Source organism: Cydia strobilella, chromosome Z (assembly GCF_947568885.1).
Source record: "Cydia strobilella chromosome Z, ilCydStro3.1, whole genome shotgun sequence".
Classification (NCBI taxonomy): domain Eukaryota; kingdom Metazoa; phylum Arthropoda; class Insecta; order Lepidoptera; family Tortricidae; genus Cydia; species Cydia strobilella.
The window spans coordinates 43,847,812-43,857,588 of NC_086068.1; the positions used below are offsets into that span (position 1 = coordinate 43,847,812).

Sequence of the window (9,777 nt, forward strand, 5' to 3'; positions counted from 1 at the left end):
TGCAAAGTTATGACTAATGGACAAGAGACGCCAATTAATCTCGGACAAAAAGAGATGCAGTACGTCGAAAATTTTACTTATCTCGGACAACTGGTTTCATTCGACAACAAACAAGACAAAGAGATAGAAAACAGAATAAGTAAAGCCTGGAAAAAGTACTGGGCATTAAAATTTATTATGAAAAGCGACCTATCCATAAAAATAAAGCGAGCAACCTTCAATACGGCTATTCTTCCTACATTGACATATGGGTCTCAAACATGGAGCCTGGCGAAAGAACAAACGGAAAAGCTTAGAGTATGCCAGAGGGCGATGGAGAGGTCGATGCTAAAAATAACCAGGCAAGATAGAATAAGAAACACAGCTATAAGGGAAAAAACAGGCATAGAAGATGTCATCCACGCAGCCAAAAAACCTAAATGGTCATGGGCAGGTCATGTATGTAGAATGCCAAGTAATAGATGGGCAAAAATAACAACAGAGTGGGTGCCCAGATATAGAAAAAGGAAAAATCATAGACCTAAACTTAGATGGAGAGACGATCTGAAGAGTTATGATAGACACTGGTGGAGATCAGCTCAAGACAGAAAAAAATGAGAACGTTTGGGGGAGGCCTTTGCGCGCAAAGCGCCATGCAATTAATTAATGTATATAATTCATATCTAATTCATTATTTTAATCATAATTAAAATGGAAAAAAATATTATAAATAATTAAAATTTAAAAGTTATTATTATAGACAGCTGTAAATGTAAATATACTACTTATAAAAAAAAAATGTTTATAAATACATAAGTAGATACTATTTGCATGTTATGTTACCTGTACCTGCTATGCAGTTAAATGTAAAAAAAAACGTATTGTTATGTTAAATTGCATGAAATAAAAGGCTATTATTATTATTATATATTACTGAATAAATAACAAGTATTATAAAAAAAACCCGACACCGATACCTCTCATACTTGACGAAATATAAAAGTTTGAATGTGTGTAAATTTCTTCAAAATATATTTAAAAAAATTCTACAAGCTAAACTATTTGACCGATTTCAATGCTTAATATCTCAAATAAAAGCTCATTATATACATCACTTATAAAATAATTTTTAAGAAAAAAAAACCGACTTCAATGGGGGCCGCTGAAAGTTCACTTATTGTTGATGGTGCACTCTTAGATTCCAGACAATGAAATGAAAAAGACAGCATCTTTTGCCTAATTATGTAGAAAAGGAGGTAAAACGACCCACTTTTCTAGCAGCATTTCGTTTTTGTAAGGGTCGCAGTTCTAACCTAACCAAACCTCCTTTTCTGATAGCATTTCGTTTCTGTAAGGGTCACAGCTCTAACCTAACCTACTTTTCTGATAGCAGTTCTGTTCTGTGAGAATCGCAGTTCAAAACCCAACCACCCACCTAACCCACTTTTCTAGTAGCATTTCCGGGTCCGGGTCTTGGTCCGGATCAGAGTCCGGGTCCATGTCCGGCTGTCCGGGTCCAAGTTTGGGTCAGAGTTCGGTCCGGATCCGGGTCCGAGTTGGGGTCCATGTTCAGACCCGGGTCCGGGTCCGAGTCCGGGTCCAAGTTTAGGTCTGGGTCCATAAGGAAGAGAACAAATCGCCAAACGTGGACTATGTGTCATTGAAGAGTTCCATTCTGATCATTATCAGCAGTTTCCACTTCATCAAATGTCACTTTTTTAAATGTAAATGCTGGATTTGTTGATGAAAATACAAAAATCACTATATGTATGCCTTTCACATTTGAGGAGTTCCCTTGGTTCCTCGTGGGTCTCATCATCAGAACTCGAGGTTGACAAAAATATGTCTTAAAAACTTAAGTTGCTTAACAAACATAAAGAAAAGGACTAATCGCCAAACGTAAACTATGCGTCATTAAAGAGTTCCATTCTGATCATCATCAGCAGTTCCACTTCATCAAATGTCACTTTTTAAAATGGAAGTGCTGGATTTGTTTATAAAAATACAAAAATCACTATATGTATGCCTTTCACATTTGAGGAGTTCCCTCGATTCCTCATGGATCCCATCATCAGAACTCGAGCTTGACAAAAATGTTTCTTGAAAACCTAACTTGCTTAACAAACATAACGAAGAGGACAATCGCCAAACGTGAACTATGCGTCATTGAAGAGTTCCGTTCTGATCATCATCAGCAGTTCCACTTCAACAAATGTCACTTTTTAAAATGGAAGTGCTGGATTTGTTTATAAAAATACAAAAATCACTATATGTATGCCTTTCACATTTGAGGAGTTCCCTCGATTCCTCGTGGATCCCATCATCAGAACTCGAGCTTGACAAAAATGTTTCTTGAAAACCTAACTTGCTTAACAAACATAACGAAGAGGACAAATCGCCAAACGTGAACTATGCGTCATTGAAGAGTTCTGTTCTGATCATCATCAGCAGTTCCACTTCATCAAATGTCACTTTTTTAAATGTAAGTGCTTGATTTGTTGATGAAAATACTAAAATCACTATATGTATGCCTTTAACATTTGAGGAGTTCCCTCGATTCCTCATGGATCCCATCATCAGAACTGCGTTTTGACAAAAACGGGACCAATCTGTATGTATATACTTACAATCAAAAAAAGAATTTTCAAAATCGGTCCAAAAATGACGGAGTTATGGAGTAACAAACATTTTAAAAAAAACACAACCGAATTGAGAACTTCCTCCTTTGAAATCTTGAAGTCGGTTAAAAATACACAAAAAACATATATGAATACTTTTGACAAAAAACGGCATCTTAAGTTTTTTTTCTTATCGATTGATAGTTTTTACTTGATTTCTTAAAAAAATGGAACGAATATAATATTATATACACACATATAGTACTGAGTATATAAATACCGATACCTTTCATTCTCCACGAAATATTTAAGTTCAATTATGCACACTCTTACAAGTAAATTTATTTAAAAGAAATCTTCAACCGCAGTAAGTGCACTGATTTTAATATGAAATGTGTCATATGAAAAGAAATCACCCAATTTATTTTAATAAATAAAAAATAAATAAATAAGACCTGAATAAAGTTTTTTCCTGGTGCTGAATTACAAAAAATATAACAAAATAGAAATTATTTTTATTTAAAGTGACTACATTCGTAAACAAAAAACTTAAATGTCCTCTTCGGGTTCACCGATAGATGTAGAACTGAAAATAAAAGTCGCTTTGAGGTACTCGTACCATTCCATACTACAAAATCATACATGAACTGGTTGCTGTAGATTACTGTTGAATTATTTTTGTGCCTGTAGATTACTGTTGAATTATTTTTGTGCCTAGCTGATTACCATTAAACCTATAATTTTGTGCCAAACCTATAATCAGTGGCCAGCATGCAAAATAACCCTGGATTGAAAATTACATTAATTTACTTTTGATTTGTACAGCCACCTTTGCATGATTTACACTGGGCTGTGCATGGTAAGCTGACGCGACGACACTCACAAGCCCACAACGCATAGTTTCGCAGCCAGATTTGCAGCCACAATGGTCCAAGAGGCTTAATTGCGACCAAATCGCTGTAACTGCCGACCATTCTGGAGTTCAACTCTTTTTCCTTAGTCCATCCCTAAGATGTACATGGTATGGAAACTTCTGGTTTCAGAGGAGCGTTTCCCCATATATGGCCCGCTTGGTAAGCTGCTCGAAGTGCATGTTTATAGAGAGCAGCTGATGTAGGTGGCAGGGTTGGCACAAGCTTGTTGTTTGAAATTGTAACTATAGCAAAAATTAAAATATGTAGGTACACACCTGACAACCGACAAAATCAAAAACTTAAAAGTTGACTTACTCCTATTTTCCTGTCTTTTTATAGTGGCCAGAGAAAGGCAGCTTGATCTGAACGAATTCTTCCAGTACGAAAACCAAATTTGTCCACCTTCGTTGTCAGTCAATGGATGGCTTCGTTCAGGGAACAAATCTGATATGGCCGAGAAATTTAGTACACTTAGTAAATGTGTCACTTCATTACGAACAATGTGCATACTTCCAGTATCACATTAATAGGAATATCAATGACCCCAGAAAGCTTTGGAAAAATATTAAAAACAATTTAGTCGACTTCAAGTCAAAAGATTTAGAACTACCCCCACATCTCACTGATCCTAACTCTATTAATACCCACTTTCTAAATATACCCGGCAACGATACAGTGGACGTATCTTATATAACTTATCTCGAGTCCAATCGATATGGCCCTGCAGTGTTCAACCTAAAAGCTGTCAATGAAACCTTGGTTGCCAAGATTATTAAATCCATATCAACTAATGCTGCTGGAGTCGACGGTATATCCTTGGATATGTTGATATTGACACTCCCAAGAACATTAACCATAATCACGAACATAGTTAATAAATCAATAGAAACAAATGTTTTTCCTGATCTGTGGAAAATAGCTACAGTTAAACCTATTCCTAAAACGCCCCATCCTGCGGACTACAAAGACCTGAGGCCAATCAGCATACTACCTCTCCTATCAAAAATACTTGAGAAGGTTGTACGCATGCAGCTTACTGATTTTCTTGAAAGCAATGACATACTCCCATTAAGGTGGTTCGATTTTCATACAAAATTCAATCTGCTTTAATTAAGGCACTACACACTATTACTCCACAAATATTTGCTCATTTATCTACTTTCGAATATTCGTTTGCGCTAAACTAATAGAAAAACTTTGTTTCATACAGAAATCATACATAAATCAACGTAATTTTTTCATCAATTTTACGTATGTGTGTGTCACAAATGTCGTGTACAAATACGTTGAGTGCGGCGTTGCCACTCTATGACGTTGGCGACGTTGCCTGGCCGACCTGGCAGGATTTGCAGTGCCGTCATGTTTAGTGCATTTTTTGTTGACAGTGTTGACACTGACACATAGGGTCATGTTTATTTTGACTTATCAATTTGTTTGTATAAATTGAAAATGATAGCAACGTCTAAATCAAGTTACAAAAATCATCGGTGTTCTGGTCCGCGAAAATCCAGGAAAATTCACTCAAATGAAGCGGAATTCATGATGGTGAAGTTTCGTAAGGTACAGTTTCACTCCTTCATTGTACATTGTAATTTTCTCGTGCCGATCTTTTTAGAAAATAATTCTCACTTCTTCCGTAATGGTAGGATAATAAGCAGTGAACAATACCCATATAATGTAATTATTACTGTTTTGGTTGCCGAATAGTCAATGTGTCACTAACTCTAGGTTTTTTTAGGTATTGTGCAAAATGAAGAGGCATTCTTGGAAATAAAATGTTTTCCTTCATTAGCCAGAAAAAATCAGGACAGCCTCACTGCAATAAAGTAAAATAAAACATTTCCTGGGGATGAAAATTATGGAATTTTGTCTATGAATGAAAAACACAATTATTACTAGGTAAGTAAATGATAACTTTATTAGAATCCATATTGTTGCATCATCTTTCTTCCTATAACATTAGAGAATTTGTGCTATCATGATATTATTTTTCTTTCAGGTACAGGGACAACTACGTATAACAAATATGAAAAAATGTTATTTCATTTGTTGTGTGAATCCATCTACACCAACAAGACATCCACTGCTGGACATAGGCCTCCCCAGGGATCTCCACAACGACTGGTCTTGCAAGACCGGCCAAAATATCGAGAAATAAATAATATAAATAAACATGATAAATATCCCGTTTTCTATAATATTTATAATTAGAAGGCCATGCAATGTTGTTACTCACTGTACCTACTTGAATCCAAAAAAAATATATAAAAAAAGTTTTAATTTTATTTTACAATTACTACTTTATTATTAGTACATTACGATACAAGTGCGAAAAGTAGGGAATTGGCAACGAGTGGCGATAAATTGAAACACGACCGAAGGAAATGTTTTAATCGACACGAGTTGCGAATTACCTTTTCGCACGTGTATTGTACAACGTTTTACAGTACATGATTATGGCCCTTTACATTTTCGACATATGCACGTATTGTACTAATTACCGCACTAGGGCGGTAACGTATATGTAGCACCATATGTACTAAAAGTATTTTACAGTACATATGGTGCAACTTTCTCGCCCTAGTGCGTAAAGAGCACTTTTCATGCATATGTCGAAAGTTTAAAGGGCTATATGTACTGTAAAACGTTGTACGATACACGTGCGAATAGGTAATTCGCAACTCGTGTCGATTTAAAACACTCTCTGCGGTCGTGTTTTAATCTGTCGCCACTCTTCGAATTTTCTCTTTTCCGCACTTGTATCGTAAATAACTATTTCAAACTGCAAGGGTACGATGATAGATCTCAATTCAATATAATTTTGCAACATTTGGCATTATTAGGTTATAAATTGTATGGAGATGAAATCTATCATCGTACCCTTCCAGTTTGAAAAATACTATAGAGGCTGGGCAGTAAGGGATTGCTTTACTTGTAGAACTATATTTAGCGCTTTAAAAAAAACTGATACCTGACACTTACAAACCTGGACTTCCTTGGGCTAGTGCTACTAAGAATCGTCAGTATTCTCCATCCTTTCTGAGTTGGAAGAACCCAAAAAGGTGAGATTTGTGAAAGTCAGGTTTTCAATATATGTGGCGTTTTCAACCAAACGGGTACCTACTTATTGTTGTCATATTTCCATAAAGCTTCAAAATGAAATCAACCTAATCGACAACCGACAATGTGGTACCTTTTTGTTCAATACGTCACATATTTTTATAAAACGTTATAAACTAATTTATTAATAATACTGAATATCTGGGAGAAAAAGAAAACATAAGTAAAAACTCAAAAATGCTCGTTTTCCCAGAGATAAGACCTAGCTAGATCGAACCCCTTACAGCAAATTTCATCGAAATCGTTAGAGCCGTTTCCGATATCACTGAAATATATTTCGGTTATATCGGAATCGGACAAGAATTCGAAGACTAAAAGGTATAAGAAACATAACACAAAAAGGACAAATAAAAGTACCCCTGACGTACCAGTCTCGAACCCGAATCCTCTTGCACGTATTTCCACGAACATACCGCAACGCCATTGCAGCATACTTACACTGCATGAAATTGTCTACTACAAGCATCACGGAAACACTGTTTGCATGTGTTAGTAATAGTAGGAAATAGCATGACAGAAACACTCTGTCGACTTTAAAAGTGTTTTTTGCACTAATGAAGTATTCAATGTTTATTATAATAGTTCAATATTTATGTAAAGAGTGCGCTAAACATACTTTTAAGTATACAGATACAAACACTATTCCACAAAAAAATAAAACCTGAAAATTTGCGAAAGTGACGCCATCTAGCGGGGTTTAAGCTTTGGGTAACCTAGTCGAACCACCTTAAGACAATCTGGTTTTAGAAAAGGTCATAGTACCTCCACTGCCCTTCTGGGTGTGGTAGATGAAATCTTGTCCTCACAAGATGTAGGCAAAGGAACAATATTGGCCCTATTGGATTTTTCCCGAGCGTTTGACTGTATCAATACATCTACCCTTCTATCTAAATTAGCATATTATGGTTTCAGTGATAGCTCGATAAAGTGGTTCGCAAGCTATATGAGTAATCGATCGCAATTTGTCCAAGTGCATGGCACAGACGGCTCAACCGTTACGTCGGGATTACTTCCAGTATCTAGAGGGGGCACCCCTCTAGATACTGGAAGTACACCTATCAAAAATACTTGAGAAGGTTGTATGCATGCAGCTTACTGATTTTCTTGAAAGCAATGACATACTCCCATTAAGACAATCTGGTTTTAGAAAAGGTCATAGTACCTCCACTGCCCTTCTGGATGTGGTAGATGAAATCTTGTCCTCACAAGATAGGCAAAGGAACAATATTGGCCCTATTGGATTTTTCCCGAGCGTTTGACTGTATCAATACATCTACCCTTCTATCTAAATTAGCATATTATGGTTTCAGTGATAGCTCGATAAAGTGGTTCGCAAGCTATATGAGTAATCGATCGCAATTTGTCCAAGTGCATGGCACAGACGGCTCAACCGTTACGTCGGGATTACTTCCAGTATCTAGAGGGGTGCCGCAGGGCTCTATTCTGGGGCCAGTGTTGTATAGTCTCTACAGTGCAGATATCGTACATAACATGAAACATTGCAAATTCCATATCTATGCCGATGACCTACAGCTTTTCATATCATTCAAACCAGAAGACACGCAACAAGCTGTCGATAGACTAAACGAAGACCTGCACCGCATTGACAGTTGGTCAGAAAAGAACAGTTTGGTACTTAACCCGACGAAATCAGGGTTCCTCGTTTTGGGCTCAAAAAAACAAGTAAACCGAATTACAGCTGCTAATCCTCATGTCAATATCTCAGGCAAACAATTTCATTGGTTTAGCTTGTAGAATTTTTTGAAATATTTTTTAAAGAAGTGGAGCCATCTCTGTTCCTAAGGGGTGAAACTTGCGCTGCTGCGGGTCAAATCACTCAGTTTGGTCCCTTCTAGCACTGTGCAAAGCGGCTTGCTTTTATCATGAAGTGCAGCATCCAGGCAAAAAATGGCCATAACAAGTATGACTTAATAAGAGGTTTCAAAACTGGATCGACCGAATGAAGAAGTGTATTAAATATCACGGCGAGTTCCTAGAAAAACAATAGGTAAATAGTACTTGAGTTTTAAATTGTCTTTAGATTTTACAAACGACACAACTTAAATGGAACCCCCAAGGTCTTTACTATTCTATACATGTAAAAAGCAGCATCTTGCGTGATATTACGTATTGCAATTTGTGGGGATGGGACAAACGCCGCCGCCCCTGTAACGTATTGTAAAACGTTACAATGCGTATTAAATAAAATACATACATACATATAATCACGCCTATTTCCCGGAGCGGTAGGCAGAGACCACGGATGTCCACTTGCTACGATCCTGACATACTCGTACCTCTTTCTCTGCCTTCACTTTCATAACATCCCATTCCTTATACAATTCCTCGTGTTAATTTCCATTAGTATACATAGGTGAATTAACAAGAGCTGGCGCGCGGTTTTGTACTGAACTCAGCCATTTCATATAAAATCCGCGTCGGTTTTCGCGAAACGACCTACAATTAGGAATAATACTTCTGTACCCAAACTGCATCTGTAGTTGCATTTTGCACGACGCTAAGAACTAGAACGAGAGCCACAGGCCACAGCACCTGACTGACCGAGGCAACTTTGTTTCTATATATATAAGTTACAACTGCATAAATTATAATTTGAAATTAGGTTAGATAAGAGAATGCAAAAAAAACCTGTGCTTAGGTGCAATATTTAAACAGCATGTTATAATTATAAACACGGGAAAATACAATATATGAAACATGTTTCATTTGCAAATTATAATTGTATGTATTTTGCTTGAATTCTGATATATACATACTCCTTACAGTAAATATTGGGATTCTGTACTTTACCTAAAAGAGACAAGTAAATGTACAAACGACTTAAGTTCATTTCACTAAACCTGTTCACTGATCAGTGTTCACTAAACCTGTTCACTGATCAGTGTTCACTAAACCTGTTCACTACTAATCTGTATTTCACATTTCACTAAATCTGTTCACTGATCAGTGTTCACTAAACCTGTTCAATGATCAGTGTTCAATAATCTGTATTTCACTAACCTGTTCACTACTTATCTGTATTTTGGATATTTCTTGTGATATGACGGCCTGGCGCGAAAATTATAGCAGTTAAAATAATTTCGCATATGCATATAAAACATACAATTTTTTTTACACTGACACTG

The 9,777-nt window shown here is 36.5% G+C and overlaps 1 protein-coding gene across 1 annotated transcript in view; it reads right to left on the reverse strand.

The window, feature by feature from the left end:
- Positions 1 to 9,777, reverse strand: part of LOC134754951 (uncharacterized) — a 533,971-nt gene that overhangs the window by 475,340 nt on the left and 48,854 nt on the right. The window lies entirely within an intron of this gene.